At 30.3% G+C, this 15,789-nt stretch overlaps 1 long non-coding RNA gene across 1 annotated transcript; it reads right to left on the bottom strand.

Annotated features, from left to right (window-relative positions):
• Window positions 1–13,690: 13,690 nt before the first annotated feature.
• LOC145051645 (uncharacterized) lies at window positions 13,691–14,650 on the bottom strand. Its single transcript, XR_013683751.1, has 2 exons — window positions 14,440–14,650; window positions 13,691–13,872 (listed from the first exon to the last, which is right to left on the bottom strand). It is a non-coding gene; the product is annotated as an uncharacterized LOC145051645 (long non-coding RNA).
• Window positions 14,651–15,789: the final 1,139 nt, after the last annotated feature.

Here is a 15,789-nt window from a genome sequence, read left to right as displayed (position 1 = left end):
GTTGTTAAGACGATTTATAACCGAATTAGTAGAGTTTTTATTTTAACTAGTAAATAAATAATATTGGAAGTAATATATAAAAACAATTCAAATTGTCAAAAAATATATATATCTTTAACCATTAAATATGTATTAATTCAAGCTTAATATAAGCCTGATTTAGCTAACCCACCTCCCAATCCAACCCATTACCCAGTAACTCAGTTCATTTTGATAAGTTAAAATGTTTAATAAAGCCTTGTAAGGAAGGTTTAAGTTCAAAGAAATTAAATATCCTTCTACTTTTGTTCCTACAAATCATCCTATCCAATTAAGGGCGTGTTTGGCACGGAGCTTTTGGAAGCGTTTGAGAGCTTCTAGCTTTTAGCTTTTGACAAAACGCTCTAGTTTAAACAAAAAGCTTCGTTTGGCAGTACGAACGTTTAGCTTTTAGTTTTAACAAAACACTACGATTCTAAAAGCTACTTCATGTAGCTTTTAACAAAACGCTCCGGAGCTTTTGAAATCAATTTCTATAATTACCCTTAAAAATATATTTATATATATATTTTTTTTATTTTTAATCAATTGTCCTTTTATGTAATTTTATATATTTCAAAAGCTTCCAGCTGCTTTTGCCAAACATTCATTTAACAAATAAAAGTTACAGCTTCCCGCTACCAGCTACCAGCTACATGCTACCAGCTACCAGCTACCCGCTACCAGCTAACCGCTACCCGCTTCCAGCTAACAGCTACTTTTGCCAAACACGCCCTAAATGATGAAATATGTCATTTTAGTATATTAAAATATCATTAAATAAGCATTAAATGTAACACATGTCGTCATTTAATTGGGTAGGAAGATTTGTAGGAAGAAAAAATAAGAGGATATTTAATTTCTCTTAAGTTTATCCTTTATCCTCCTTACTTCCGTACAAGTCCCACAAGTTTCTTTTCTAACGACAAAGTTTCTACACAAATAAGGCGTTCTAAATTTGATAATCTTCTATAAAGGTGATTGATTGGGTATAAATCCAAAGTTATATATATATTATTACAATAATCTCTACATTAATTTAAAATCATGTTAAAATATATTGATAGCATACGGTTTGAAGTTTCTAAAAGTATCAAACAGATTTTTTTACCTATGTCACTTATTTTGTAGTGCGGAATATCATCATTCAATCATTCATTGTTGTGTGTCCCAAAAAAGTTGTAGCGGTAATACGAACCCATGTTAGAATACGTGGAGTCTATCAAAGTAACTAAAGAGAATTTTAAACTTGAGTACGTACCATTAGAAAAAAAAAATGCACATGTTGAAAGGATAGGTTTGCCCCTCATCTAGCGGATGGTGGAAGAGATAACATGGGATCCTAATTCTTTTACGCCACAAGTTGACTTTTTAAGGTTTCATCCTTATTGCACACTTATAAATATGAAGGACAAATGATCAAGGCTCTCTGTGTATGAGCAAAGCAAATCTAAAAATGAAGAGATCCACCAAGTCGCTTCTTTCCCACAACAATATCAACACCAAGAATTTGCAAATAGGGGTTCAAGAAAGAGACCCCATGGCGAGTTTAAATAAGAGGGAGGTGGTGTTGCCGCTAGCAAAGGTGGTGGTGCCGGTGACAAAGGCAGTGGAGGAGAAGAACAAGCCACCAAAAGCAGCGGATATAGATCAGAGTGCGGAGGAGTTCATCATGAAATTTAGAAACCAATTAAAGATTCAGAGGATGGAGTCCATTGATAATTATAATAAAATGTTAGCCCGGGGAACTTGACATATATGCATAATTATATATATGTTGCCTCTTTGATAATTTTATAATGAAAACGCATAATGATTGATCATTTCATTTGTATTTGTATATGTATTTGTTATTATTTTGTAGTTATTGTCATTTTATGATTGGTATACTATAGTTATTGTCATCTTATGATTGGTATACTATCACTTTTTATGACTTTATGTTTTGTGATTATTGCTTAAAACTTAAGTTTGTTCCTTTTTATACACATACACATAGGTATCATGTACTTTCATGCATGATACATGCATGCAAACATGTATGTAAGTATGTATGTTAGGATGAGCAGAGAAATTTAGAAGTAATTTCAATCAGGGACACATCTATATATAAAGATGACAAAAGATGGACTCACAATCTTAAACGAGCTAGCTTCTATGTATATTAGCACTTAACAATTCAGTTTTAACAAACTCTAACTTAAATTAAAATTATTCATATTAGCAAATCGTATCAATGATATTTTGATTTTATGTTGGAAAAAAAAATGAGTTTTCTCATTTTAGAAAAATGGATTTTCCCATCTTTGAGCACAAATCACCCTCCTCATATTGTTTCTATCGTTAAGCTTCTATCAAGGTAACATCTAAGCCTTGTAGAGTTCATGGTGGGTTAATCTTGATGGTTCGGCTAGAGTACGGGTTAAGTCGGCTACGGGTTTGAATGGGTCCAAGTTCTTTATACACAAGTTTAATAATGAAGACTTAGTCCAAAGAAGGGCCTCGTTTGGTGGAGTTTCAATAAACATGAACTTAGAAGTCTTATCTTTGTGGTTTTAGCTAATAGTTTTTTCCTTTTTCTTAGCATGATTATTAGTATAAATAGAGTAGGGTTTATCTTCTAGCAAGAGTTGGACGTGTATGTATTTTTCTGTTTTCTATGAATGAGCAATACACAGAAACTTGTCTCATCTTGATATTGCATGTTCTTTCTTTTACACCTCATTCACGAGTTCAACTTAATGAGAGAAAAGAAGGGAAATGAATGGAAATGAGAAGAAAGTAAAAGAAATTGGTGTTTCCGAGTTTCATTAAAAGAAGAAAATGGAAGGAATTTGAGAGAAATAAAATGATCACTTTCCCTATTAACTTTCCTTCCGATTTGGAAAGAAAGAACAAAATTATTAACTTTCCTTTCCATTTCTCTCCGGGAACACAAAAGAAACTTTTATTTTATTTTCCTTTCCTTTCTCTTCTTACTTTTTTTTTTCTCTTTTTTTTCTTTTATTTGTTTAAACTCGGGAACTAGGTTACTGTGAAAATCAGTGCATGTTTGATCTTGCATAGAGCATGTTCCAACACTTCAGTGGTTTTGAAAGAACAGTTCTTGCTATTGTATCATGTAAAACAAATATTTGTTATTGGTTGATTATGTTTTAAGGAAACACAGTGTTTAACACAAGCCTTAGCTTTGAGTTTATTTTTATATTTCGTTTTCATTATGTGTTTAACACAAGCCTTAGATTTGAGTTTATTATCATTTCCTACAATCTTTAAAACAAATTCTTACAAAAATGAAGGGGAAAAAAACGCAGGTTTCTCAAATTTATTAAGTCTACTATTTTACAGTTTCTGAGATTTTTGTTGGTCTAGAAACTTTGTTTCTATTGGGTTGAAGGATATTGTTTTCCTTGTTCTAAAGTTGTTATTTCTGGCAAATTCATTTTACAGTTTTGAAATTCTAAATTTCCGTTTATGTTTAGAAACATTTGAGAAAACAAAAAACAAAACCATGAAACCTTTGCCTTATAATGTTTCTTTAGTTTCATAAGTTTTAATTTTATGCATTCCCACGTAAGATCATCCGGTATGGGAGAGGAAACCACGTGTGAAAGCTGATGTGACACCTCTACCCATGCATGAACACCGCCCCAATGGGGAGTAGGGGTGTTGTGGCGTGACTTCAACTACGGACGAAGACGAGGAAGCTGATTCGTTAATACTCCCTTTGACTGTTTCGTCTTTCTTTATGAACGTTGGAGGATTTAAAAAAGAATACATTTTTTTTGAAGAGTGCATCAATTGCTTTAAATTTGGAGTTGTAGGGTAAAAATGGAGAAAAAGAGTTGGACAGGAGCTGCCTTAGGGGGCAAAGTGGGTAGCTGCATATGGTCCAATCTTTTTATTATATATATATATTTATTTAAAAATAAAAACTTATAATAACGACAAAGGCTCTATTTATCTAGTTCGTCCTGAGCCTTTGATGATATTTAATTCCTGAGGACCGACCCTAGGAGCTGCGAAGTATAAGGAGGAAGAAGACAACAAAATAAAGACTTGACAGCTTTGGTCTCTGAAGTTTTGGCTAATTACACCTCCCATTCTAAATCAGATTTGTTATACTTAAATGATTTTTGGAAATTACATATATCACACCCTTGACTTAGATATTTCAATCACCCTTTTTTCAATTTCTAATGTAGCTTTAAATATTAATTGAAGTTAAAATTATGTTTTTATTTAATTTAATGTACCTTTTTATTATTAAAATATTTATTTATGTTTAATAAGTGTGTTTTTATTTAATATAATGTAAAAAAATAAAAAGATAAATAATATGGAATGGTAATTATTTCCAAAGAATAATAGACTTGTAGTTAATATGTAGTGGAGCTGATATAACGCTGACATGACAACACTTTTCTAATGGGTTGGTGGTGACCATACCTCTTAGCCTAATAAGTAACATCTTATAAATTTCATTTTCTGTAGTTTTGGAGATTATTGTAGAAATGTAAAACATGCCTAATTTTCTAGAATTTTAACAATATGTTGAATAGTCTGGATTTACAGAAGGAATGAAAATATATAATAATCCAGATTTTACAAAATCGATTAAAAGTAGCACAGTTTTTGTTGAAATTTCTGAGAATCTATCGAGGTTTCTGGTTTTTGGCTGTGCTAAATTAAACTGAAGTTTTACAAATAGAAGTAGAAACTTTTTTGTAACAAAAGTTAAAAGGCACGCTTAAGACAAAACAATTCCCCTTTGTTTCTGTTTTTTTGGAGTTTAAGAACAAATTAACCAATTTAAATATTTTTTGTTATGTTAAATTTCTGGATTTGTCCATATTTTATTGTTTGATCAGATTTTTGCAGTTTAAATTTCAGTTCCGCTAGGAAATATAAATATGTTTGTTGTTTTTATTTCAGTTTCTGATTATTGTGGTTATATCTCCACATAATAAATATTAATTAGTTAAATTAAGCGCTAAGTTATGTGGCTGTTCAAAAAAAAAATTAAACGTTAAGTTCGGTGTTTAAAACTATTTCAAAAATTGGATAAAGTCATAAAACAATAAGAACGTTTTTTGTGAAATCAGCTTCGAGTTCATCAATGGCACCACCCATAATGGCTGCCACCATAATTACCTGCCACCATAATTACGAATCATGTCGAGAGACCAATTTTTTTTTCATGTGCGAACTTTAAAATTTAGCTATGATTGTTGGTTATTTTCATAACCAAAACATAAAACGCGGAAGCATAATTTTGGATCTTTAATCTCGAATCTGATTAAAAGAAAACTTAAACATGAAAGAATGATTGCATACCTTGTTCCATTGAGATTTTCTGATCTAGAGACTAGGAAGAGTTTTCCAGTTGATCTCAAGAGTTCTCTCTAAAATCCCCCAGCAATGAACTATACGAATTTCTTAGTGTATTTTTGTGTGTCTTGATTTGCTCCTCATCACATGTATTTATAGATGGATATAAACCCTAATGTGAGAGATGGAAGGGATCTTGAGGATCTTGAGTTAAACCGGGAACTCAACCCACATGGTAAGTAAATATTGTATAAATCGGTCCATCAACAATTTATATTCTTACCATAATAATTGGATTTAATGATATATCGTACATATTTATGAAGTGGTCCCATAATTATCCAACAATCTCCCACTGGACCACGAATATATAAATGTACGTATAACTATATAAGCGTTTTAATTAATATTATTATAACATTGGTACCCTTAAACAATCTCGTCCACTAATCATAATAGTATAGGATCAAAGCGGCCTTCGTTACAATTTACGTAACTAAACCTATCAATGGTCACATATACATATATAACTAACGACATAGATTAAACATGATGTGTGGTTTTAAATCTAAATAGATTTACAACGAGTTCCTCTTGAGATTGAAGTGAGATCAAACTTCAAATAAGTGCAACTAATAATGGAGTTAATCGAATTCTTAATTCTGTACAGAAAAACATAATTGTTTTAAACAAAACATAAAGCACCAGAAAACTCCCACTAAAACCAAATATCACACCAACATGTGTAGTATGCTCATGAAAGACCTAGGGAGGCAATCCCTTTATGAGCGGATCCGCTTTCATGGAGTTTGTTCATATGTGCTATATATATTTCGATTTTGCACTATTGTGTTAACAGAAGGAAACTTGATGTCAATATGCTTTGACTTAATAGAACTTCTGTTATTGGAATATAACATTGTTGATTTATTATCACAACCTTAATGGTCTTTCAATACCAATAATGTGTAGCCTTGTGACAAATTTTCGCAACCATATTCCATGCTATAAATTATGATGCCATTATGGAAGATGCTACCGAAGTCTATTCCTTGAAGTGGTTCATCATGCTAAAATGTAAAAGTATCCCGATATGGATTGGTAACTATTTTGGCATCTAATAAAATCAGATTTTTAATAAAAATGATCTCCAAAACATCTGATTTCCTATAGTTGAGCATGTAGCCTTTTGTTATATATAGATATCTCAAAATTCATTTGGCTACTTTCTTATGATCCAAACTTGGGTTGCATAGATATCGACCCAAAACCATAAATATAAATTTACTCCCACTTAATATGTGATACACAATATCATTTACTGTATTTACCCTAAAACCAAAAGAGATAATAAATTGATGAAAAAAAATGGTACCACGCATAGGATATCCAAAGTTGAGGTTGTTGAGTTTGTGTATTCAAAATAGGAGATTGAAAAACATTGTCGAAAACCGATTCATAATTTGCATACTATCGAAGGCAATAATAGGAATCAAGATTGATTCCTCCTTAAGGATAATGTTTTAACCTTGTTTCTCCCCCAAACTCAACATCCTCAAAGAATGTTGTTCTATCCAAAATGAATGATCAATATCCATGCAATTGAGAACTAACATAATGTCCTCATTGGATTCCTTAAAGTTAATCTCATTAAGTAAGAATCATAAATGTGATCAATGTTAACAAATATAATACCATAATTCAAATTTATGTTTTGAGAATATAGGCAAATCTACTTTTATGCTCATTAATCCATAAACCGTAATCAATAATTTCAATTTATGACATCTTTACAAGGTATCAACACAACATTAATATTAAGTCTTTGGACAATAATACTAACTTGCAAGAGATACCCCTGTTTTAGAGATAAACATTGACAATAAATCATGTTAATTAACAAGCCCCTCTTTGGATTGACTTATTAATCACATGGAACCAAAAAATCACCACATGTTTATCACCACATATATGTTTATTTGGCCAAATATCAGTCTACCTTTGGGTCGGCTAATACCCGCATTAATAAACACGTAAACTACAAATTTTGATAATAAGAATTGACAATATATCATGTCAATTAATAAGCCCTTCTTTGGATTGACTTGTTAATGACATGTAACCTAAAAATTGCCACATATTTATCATCAAACATGTGTTTATCTGGCCAAATATTAACCTACATTTGGGTCGATTAATATCCGCATTAATAAACACAAACCATAAAATTTAAGTTCTTTGTAAATTAATTTTCACAAAAGAGATCACTTTAGCGATATATTGTGTCAATTAATTTACCATTAAAATAAATAATATGTCATAAATGAAATGTATCAATAACCAAAAACATGTTTATAAATTTCCATAAATGTTATCGCATGTTTTCATGAAACCAAACTTTGATAATACAATGAAAACATTATCAACAATAAAATGAAAATCTAAATCAATTTCCAAAATTAGGAGACAAAAATCTCCCTATCTAATAAACAAAACCATTTTGCCACTTGTCCATTCCAAAACACTCCTTTTGTCCAAAGTTAAATACCAGATTTGCCCCTTTTTGTTTCACCTTCTATTTCTATTTCTATTCAATATTCAATAAATCACGTCATCCCTTCCCTAATCAATACTCTTAACTCAATCTTGATTTTGTTCCTGATTTTAAGCAATTTCTTCGATTTACTTCACGGTAGAATCACATTCATGTATAAAAGTCTCACTAAATCAACCACTGATTACCGAGATTTATGCGTTTATTGTCGACGCTAATTTTAGGTTCGATAAGCAATAACTATTGGGGGAAGAATAAGGTCGATTACCTACACCGTTGTCGCCACAGCATCAAGGCATTGCCATCCGTCTGACCGTCTCCACTACTGGGTTTAAGAGTTTGGTTGCTGGTTGTATCGATGTTGCTTCTTCTACTAAAAAGGTAACATCATATCTCTTTGTTTTAAGTTACAACTATTTCATAAGGCACGCCAACTGTTCGATGATTTGACCAAATGAAAACTTTGATGTGTATGTTATCACAAAATGTTATCTTTGCGTCCTTTGGTGTTTCGGTTTAACCTAGAATACCATGGTCGTTTGGGATGGCAATTAATTTTGTATTTAAGTTTGGTTTATTTGTCTTTTGACCGGAAGAGAAGGCTTGGCCATTACAGATGTTTTAACTTTTAAGACTGTGATGTAAGTGATAGTATTATTATTATATATGTGATAAAAAAAACAATGAATTCATGGTGATTGTGTCTGCAACTTCTTATTTTGTACTAATGCTTTAAAATGGGCTGGACTAGCTTTTTTTTTTAAGCAACAAAAGTAAAATTTCTGGTTGTTCAATTTATGTATTTGACTGTCACTTATCCGATAAGGTTCAAAAGCAATTATGGTTGACATCTTATAATCCTTCTGAAAAAGTAGTTGTACTTAACTTGAAGGTTTATTAATTTTTTGTTAATATTTTGTTTGTCATTCTAAATTAGTTAACTATAGTGTGAGTTACATAAATGTGTCCCTTTTTTATGCCGACAGAAAAGATCAGTAATCATTTTCTCATGTTGGTCTCATTTCTTCCTTTTCACATTTCAAAGTATTTTTCTCTACATCATTTTTTCCCATGATGTCAAATGGGTTGTGTTAGGAAATCATGGTGATTCTCAAATTGCATCAGCTCCGCCCTTTCAGAAGCTTGGTCCTTTTTAATCCCTTACTTTACTTGAAATTTACATCTACTGACATTCATTTTGAATGAAATTAACGTTTAGCAACTTGTGAGTTGCAATTATCTAAAGTTAAAATTATATGTGGTGGATACAATGTAATTAAGTGGCTATAAATTTGTATCATATTAACCTGGGTCACCATTTTTCTAAGTTCGAATACTTAATGGTTTTTAAACTTGAGTGACAAAATTAGAGAAAATAACAAGGTTGTCTATCTTTCTTTCTTTCTTTTTTTTTTCTTTTTTTGCATTTAGGTTGATCAAGCTTCCAACCCACTATGCCATCTATAAATACTTTCCCATATGGACATCTAATGCATTTCATTTAACAGATGGCTTCCCTGTTACATACAATCTACAAGGGACCATTGGGTTTTCTTTAAGAAATAAAAAGGTATTGAAGTATACCAACTTATATCTGCTATATGAATTGTTTTTTATTGTGTATTTGAGATTGTGAAACCTTTTAGGTTTCATTGCCAATTTAGTTAACAGAGGAAATAATTTTCAATACCAGTGTCCTTTCACTTATAGCATTGTACTATGTAATAGTCACAATTTTGACATATTTGATCATATTCTCTAAAAATTACCATTTATAAGTTTGCTTTTAGCATTGTACTATTTAAAAGTCACAATTACGACATAATTGGCCAGGTTCTGGAAAATTGATATTTTTTAAGTTCATTTATAGCATTGTACTATTTAAAAGTCATAATTTTGATGTGTTTGGTCAGATTCTTCAAAAATGATAATTTTTAAGTTCATTAATAGCATCCTACTATGTAAAAATCAAAATGTTGAGATATTTGGTCAGGTTCTTTGTAATTAGTAAATTTGCTTATTTCAGTATTGTACTTTGAAAGTACATTGCTATAATGCAAGAAATGTTCTCTATGTGTTAGTCATATCAATCAAGTAAAACGGGAGAAAAAAAGTGTGTTTTCATCGTTTTAAACATGGCATTATAGGTACAAAAGAACTTAGTTGGACAGTTTTGATCATTTTGACCATTTAAGTCTATTTTGATTGTTTTGCTCAAAATGATCATTTTGCTCATTTCAATCAGTTAAAACATAAAAAATTAGTATTTTCATCATTTTAAACTTTGCATTACATGAACAAAAAACACAATAGGACCGTTTTGGTCATTTTGACCATAAGTCTATTTCTGTCATTTTGGTACGATGCTAATTTTGTTCATTTCAATCGGGTGTAAAAAGTTAGTATTCGAGTCATTTTTTAACTTGTCATTACAGATATAAATGAGCACATTTGAACCGATTTGGTCATTTTGATCATTTAAGTTTGGTTTTGTCGTTTGGTCAAAATGGTAATTTTAGTCCTTTTCTCAATTTTAAAACATAAATAAAAGTATTTTGGTCATGTTAATTGGCATTACAAATAAAAAAATCAATATAAAAGTCTAAACAAAACTTAAATTTTATTAGTTTAATAAAAATTTATAAATCTTTTATCCGTGGTTTCCACGGGTTGTAACCTAGTTTAGATATAAATGTAATTTACATTTATTGATTATTTACATTTAAACGAAGTCTAAATTTTACCGCATAATATCTCGCAAATTAAAGTAATATCACAAACATTAATAATGGTGATATCACAAATATGAATAATGGCCACCAGATCACTCCCTAAAAAATATATATAATGGCCGATTTCTTTCTTATAAAAAATGAATTGACTAAATCAATATATATTATATAATATTTGAAATACCCTTATAATGTTTCTTTAGTTTCATAAGTTTTAATTTTATGCATTCCCACGTAAGATCATCCGGTATGGGAGAGGAAACCACGTGTGAAAGCTGATGTGACACCTCTACCCATGCATGAACACCGCCCCAATGGGGAGTAGGGGTGTAGGGGTGTTGTGGCGTGACTTCAACTACGGACGAAGACGAGGAAGCTGATTCGTTAATACTCCCTTTGACTGTTTCGTCTTTCTTTATGAACGTTGGAGGATTTAAAAAAGAATACATTTTTTTTAAGAGTGCATCAATTGCTTTAAATTTGGAGTTGTAGGGTAAAAATGGAGAAAAAGAGTTGGACAGGAGCTGCCTTAGGGGGCAAAGTGGGTAGCTGCATATGGTCCAATCTTTTTATTATATATATATTTATTTAAAAATAAAAACTTATAATAACGACAAAGGCTCTATTTATCTAGTTCGTCCTGAGCCTTTGATGATATTTAATTCCTGAGGACCGACCCTAGGAGCTGCGAAGTATAAGGAGGAAGAAGACAACAAAATAAAGACTTGACAGCTTTGGTCTCTGAAGTTTTGGCTAATTACACCTCCCATTCTAAATCAGATTTCTTATACTTAAATGATTTTTGGAAATTACATATATCACACCCTTGACTTAGATATTTCAATCACCTTTTTTTCAATTTCTAATGTAGCTTTAAATATTAATTGAAGTTAAAATTATGTTTTTATTTAATTTAATGTACCTTTTTATTATTAAAATATTTATTTATGTTTAATAAGTGTGTTTTTATTTAATATAATGTAAAAAAATAAAAAGATAAATAATATGGAATGGTAATTATTTCCAAAGAATAATAGACTTGTATTTAACATGTAGTGGAGCTGATATAACGCTGACATGACAACACTTTTCTAATGGGTTGGTGGTGACCATACCTCTTAGCCTAATAAGTAACATCTTAGAAATTTCATTTTCTGTAGTTTTGGAGATTATTGTAGAAATGTAAAACATGCCTAATTTTCTAGAATTTTAACAATATGTTGAATAGTCTGGATTTACAGAAGGAATGAAAAACATGCCTAAAAGTAGCACAGTTTTTGTTGAAATTTCTGAAAATCTATCGAGGTTTCTGGTTTTTGGCTGTGCTAAATTAAACTGAAGTTTTACAAATAGAAGTAGAAACTTTTTTGTAACAAAAGTCAAAAGGCACGCTTAAGACAAAACAATTCCCCTTTGTTTCTGTTTTTTTGGAGTTTAAGAACAAATTAATCAATTTAAATATTTTTTGTTATGTTAAATTTTTGGATTTGTCCATATTTTATTGTTTGATCAGATTTTTGCAGTTTAAATTTCAGTTCCGCTAGGAAATATAAATATGTTTGTTGCTTTTATTTAAGTTTCTGATTATTGTGGTTATATCTCCACATAATAAATATTAATTAGTTAAATTAAGCGCTAAATTTGGTGTTTAAAACTATTTCAAAAATTGGATAAAGTCATAAAACAATAAGAACGTTTTTTGTGAAATCAGCTTCGAGTTCATCAATGGCAACACCCATAATGACTGCCACGAATCATGCCGAGAGACCAATTTTTTTTGCATGTGCGAACTTTAAAATTTAGCTATGATATAATAGACAAAATAAGCACACCAAGAACACAAATAAAGATGAAAACTTTTTCTGGGAAAAAATTCCGTAGGTAGAAGAATTTTGTAATATTATATAGTCAAGGAAATAGAAGACTTTTACATGGTATATATAATCGACAACATCGACAACAGCGAGAGTGTAGGTGAGAATGAAATAAATAAAACCATCACTAAAAAGGATTCATTTATATCCTTGAATCATAAAATTTTTAAAATTTTTAAATAAAAGAATATTATGTCACAAAATTGGATAACTTGAAAACCAAGTAAGCAACCCTTTGTGAAGAGGAAATTGGGTTTCACCTGATCATGCAACACACTCTTTAAAATGGCTAATGCAAGATTCTTCCAAAAATAGAATTTGACACATAAAACAACAATATCTTCAAGAAAAATTTCTTATCACAAAATACACTCACAACAAAGAATTCGAGATATATCCAACAATATCAATAATCCAACTAGTTAAAGGGGAGACCAGTGGCGGACCTTAGTGGGGCATTTGGGGTCCCAGGTCACTGCTCAATTTCCGGCACGCAATGTATTAGGTGCACCCACTTGAAGTACGAAGGACATCCCTACTAAAACAGTCTGTGTCCGCTACTGGGGAAGACTTGCGCTCAAGTTATGTGTACGGAAGCATTTAGATTTCTAATGCCGTAACTACGTGATGAACGGACTAGTGGACACATTATATAATGTATATTGCAAAGCTACATCGACAAAGGTCAAGTGGACCATAAGTACAAAAACAAAGGAAACAAAGAAATTTGTGGTTACCTAGCTCTTGGACTTTAAAATGGCAGACACCAAGATTGTGATGAGCCAAGTTCAAGAACTCCATATAATTCTCCATGACACTCATGGACAGGGTATGGCCCTTAGTGAGACATTATATATATATATATATATATATATATATATATATATATATATATATATATATATATATATATATATATAATTGCAGAACTCGTTATTCAGTACCTGCTCAGCCGACAGGGGAGTAGCGAGTACTCGGATTACTCGGGGAGTACTCGGATATGATAAATCAAGTAGAAATATTTTTAGAAAAATTATATATGTCAAAAATATCATAATTTATAATCATTATTTGACTAAAATTCATAACAAAAGGTTTAATTTCTCTATTGGCTATATAAACAACGTAATTTGCAAACCCCTTAGTAATTTAACTAATATTTTAAGTATAAATTCAATAGATATTAATAACAAAAGGTTTAATATCACTTATGTAGTCACTAATATCACTTGATTTTGTTCCCAAATATGATTAAATCATCCAAACACAACACTTACGAAAAAAAAAAAACAATATTTCTTGACTAAATACTCCAGTTCCTTACTAACAGACCAGCTTGATGTCTTGCTTCCCATGTTTAGATCTGTAATTCATTGAAAATTAAATCATTAGATGATCAAGAAGTTGAAATTGCAATGAAACAATCAAACTGGAATAACTCTAGACCACAAGTTAGATCGATTATATATATAATTATGTAGATCTAACAATTCACTCAATGATACCAATGATTAGGGAAAGTATAACTTGATTCAGATTCTTCAAATTGCAGATATGCATCGAGTTTTGATTTTGAAACTGCTATGAACTCTACGATAAAACTCTAAAACTTAAAAATCATGTTGAATTTCTAACATATCCATATCGATTTTTCAATCATAAAGCGTGCATCTCTTAATTGCTTCTAAATCCAAATAACAATCGATGCACCGATAAGCATTGTAAATCAGATACACAAAGATATACACAAAATTCAGCATTATCTGAGAAGAACATAAAAGGAATTACAAACGATAATCTAAAGAACAAAATTACAAACAAACTTATCCAATTAAGAACTCACAGAACCCTAGAGTTCAAAACCCCTCTTTCTAACTAGTGATTAAAACCCTTGTAATATAAATGGAGACAGCAAGAGGTTAAACCCTACCTTTCAATGACGGTGACGACCCGTTTAGAAAGAGAGTATCGAAGTTGATAATGACTCGAGTGAGACCAACGATTTCAATTGTGAGTTAACTTTGATTTCATATATGAAGAGGAGAAAATGACGCTAATGTACAAGCTCAGTTTCATTTGTGAAGAGGCGTCGATCTCATTTTCTAAGAGGCATCGATCGCATTGTGATATTAGACGCAACGTTTCTTTTCATTTGTCTATGTAATATGACAAAATTACATAAATGGTCCTCACGGTTGACAAAATCGACCAATTATGGTTCTTATGACGAATTCTTTACACAGATGGTCCTTATGGTTTCAAAATCTTGCAAAGACGGTCCTTTTGACTAACGACGTTAACTTTTTCAGTTAAGTCCTATTTGAAATGACATATTTGCCCTTCATGCATAAGGACGCTTTATGTAATATGTTTCTACCACAGGGACCATTTATGTAATTTTCTCTATTATTTATTATTTTTTATTTATTTTAATTATATATTTAAGGATTTAGATTTGTTTAAATTTATTGTTTAATATATATATATATATATATATATATATATATATATATATATATATATATATATATATATATATATATATATATATATATATATATATATATATACATACATGCTAACATTTTTTAACTTTTTGCTCAAATTATTTTTTCTAATCTTTTTGACATTTTCTTCAAATAAATTTATTAATGTTTTTTATGTTGACGTTTTATTCGAATATTATTTATTTATTTATTTTTTTTTTGACGTTATGTTTGAATACATTTTTCAACATATAGTATGTTTATATTTGTTAAAAGATTTCACGACTATTGTAATTATAATTCGTAATTTAATTCACTTTTAATTATGTTTTCATTTTTTTTCTTTTATCAGGTTATATAATTATTATTTTTTAATTCAAATATTTAACTATATAAGGTTATATAATTATTATTTTTGTAAGATAATTTATTAACATTTTTTATAAAAAAAAGTGTAAAATGTTTGTTAAACGTGAATATGATTAATATAGATTAGGTAGACATAGGCTACGCTAAGACCGCCTCAAAATGTTGCCAAGAACGTCTAGGTCATTTCACATTGGATTTAAATGTAATTATTTCGAGGTTTTTTTTTTTTTTTTTTTTTGTTTTTGTTTTTAGCAGTGTTATAAAAAATCACAATTAGGTCCCGATTAATCTCAGTTTAATCCCTAAGTGCTACCTGACCGATTAGAGGCCCTTGCGTTGTGATTTTTTACAACACTGCTAAAAACAAAAAAAAAAATTCACTCAAAACAATTACATTTAAATCCAATGTGAAATGACTTGGTCGT

Source organism: Lactuca serriola, chromosome 5 (genome assembly GCF_051521515.1).
Source record: "Lactuca serriola cultivar US96UC23 chromosome 5, Lser_US96UC23_V15, whole genome shotgun sequence".
Lineage (NCBI taxonomy): Eukaryota > Viridiplantae > Streptophyta > Magnoliopsida > Asterales > Asteraceae > Lactuca > Lactuca serriola.
This window is presented reverse-complemented; position numbering and strand designations above follow the sequence as displayed.